The following is a 2434-nucleotide window of genomic DNA, read 5'->3' on the forward strand; positions in this document are numbered from 1 at the left end:
ACCAGTTTTTGTTATTCAACGTGATAAATGTTGACTCTTTTACTCGTCCGAGACTATACAGATTATGCATACTATATTTCGTTCCTTAGCCTATTTTGTAACACGAAACTTAATCCAAAAAATCATTCATTATTTTAGAACAGATAAATAATTATAACTGAATATAAATGAACTATACGAATGTGAAAAAAAAATTGAAGCACTGAAATATAAATAAATGAGAGTATTGGAACAAATTATCACTACAATCAAAATAAAACAGATTGTTTTTATTTCAATTGCTGCTGTAATTATAACCCAACTTCCCTCATGGAATCCACACTAACCATCATTATCCATTGTAGGCAGTGGAGTGGGTTATCTATTGAGTGGAACCCACTTGGTATTTAGGTTGAAGCACTTGAAGTTAAATTGCCGGACCGACTTTGGACTTCAAGCAAGGTGTATAGCCTTCATTAACATCACGACGCATAATATAATGCAATTCACACTTACTCTTCAAAAGTTTCCTTTAATAAAATAATAAGAAGATATAGATGATAGATATATACCCTGAAACTTCATATAATCAAAAGCTCTTCGCGTTTTTTCATATAGATATAATATATGAATGAATATAACTGCTCATAGTATGGCATATTTTTAAATACTGTCCTTATATGAATAGGGTGAATTGAATAAATTGGAATTTTTGGATTCAAGCCTTTTTACTTAGAATCGCAAATCATAATTGATTACTTATGTGAAATACAGTAAGAATACTACCAGCTACTAAAAAATATAATCTGTTTGTAGCTTTATATACAAAAAGAATTTTCCAGACTAAGCAGAGTTCAAAATATAGCTCTCTTGAAAATTGTTGGGTTGGCTCTTTTTACAATAAACCTACGATAAAGTATAATCAATGTATTTTCTTATCTTTTTTTTAATATCCTTCTCAACCACCCAAATCCACTTGTTTCTAACCTGGCTTCTCCTTCATTACCTAATAATCCTCCTAGGCGTCTGAAAAGAGGATGGCCTCGCGATCTTCTCCTCTAGAAATGTTATTGGTTCTATCAGTGGGTAGATTCTCCACATGTTTGTATCAGGCCACTATGTCACCTATAGCAAATTTACTTGTTGTATATATTTGTATACAGTTGTAAATAACAATAAATAAATTATTAAATAGAAAAAAAATTAAAATCATTACTACGTACTGTTCTCGTGGTATTGATAATGACCTCTTACATTTTAATTTCATCCAGGTATATACAACGACAAAACTACAATTGAACCAAATATGACATGTAAGAATATGAAGTGTGCAAAGTATTAAATTAACTAAAAAAAAAAACTTTACTTTTTGTTTTAAAATATTGTAGCTGAAATTAAATGAAAAGCGTGAATTACAAGTTCTTAAACCATATATTACCTATCATAAAACAAAGTTATCTAATATTTACATAATTTACTTATTTCAGTTAACAATTCAATTTGAAAATTATTATGTAAAAGTATTGGATTGTCATTTATTTCCCAGCCTTTTGAACTATACAGGTCGCTCATTGTACCCTTTCCGTCCACTGGCCTTCCACGGACTGGTCCTCATCTTAAACTAGGCTGGCCAAACAATACTTTTCCACTCCTATACAAATTCCGGTTTTCCTCCGTAACCTGACTCATCAAAGCCGGTGCATTCTATGGTAATGTTCTCAGCTCAACCACAACAAGGGTGTATGGGGGTTGATATCTACCCTGTGACCATAAAGCTTAGCTCGACATTTCACAGACCCCTTGAGAATTGAGAGGGCCAGTAGTCTGGGAAAACCCACTAAATTTCCATACGTGATTGAATGGTGAGGAAATATTTCCTTCAGGTAGCATCTTTTGGGCTTGTCACCCAACACCGGTTCTTCTCATTTGTGGTGTCCTTCCGGGGAATGGTTTTCTATTTGCTTGGGTTTCTGAGGTGAGGATTGATGACCTGAAAATTTACCAGCAGACCTGCTGAGTCCTCTCTCTTGAACTGAAACTATATCGTTTCTTCCGGCAGAAGGAGGTCGAGAGGTACCTCTCCCACTAAGACTTGCACAGTCTCATGTTAAACACTTCAGTATGCCTTGGTGACTAAGCAAAGCCGCCCGTTGGATCGTCACCAATCTTCTGTTCGTTGCGAGAAAACCACTCTTTTATATATAGTCATTGTCGCGGGGTATGAAAGGCTCCCTTCCTCCTCTGAAGTGCCACTGAAAATAATTGATTATTTAGGGGGGAAATTAATAAACATTCCTGTGGCTATACTTTGCATTTCATTGATGAAGCAAACAAACTCCTATTCTTAATAGCAAACAAACTCCTATTCTTCTGAACGTTTAAACACCCCACCAAAGTGCATTCATTGTAACGAGGAACATGTATCCTCATATACAAAATGCAAAAAAAGGGCTGA

At 34.6% G+C, this 2434-nt stretch overlaps 1 long non-coding RNA gene across 1 annotated transcript in view; it reads right to left on the reverse strand.

Annotated features, from left to right (window-relative positions):
• The window catches only part of LOC136797356 (uncharacterized), a 493983-nt gene that overhangs the window by 244921 nt on the left and 246628 nt on the right, over positions 1-2434 (reverse strand). The gene's annotated exons all lie outside the window — the stretch shown is intronic.

Source organism: Halyomorpha halys, unplaced genomic scaffold (genome assembly GCF_000696795.3).
Source record: "Halyomorpha halys isolate HHAL.00 unplaced genomic scaffold, Hhal_1.1 Scaffold35.1, whole genome shotgun sequence".
Lineage (NCBI taxonomy): Eukaryota > Metazoa > Arthropoda > Insecta > Hemiptera > Pentatomidae > Halyomorpha > Halyomorpha halys.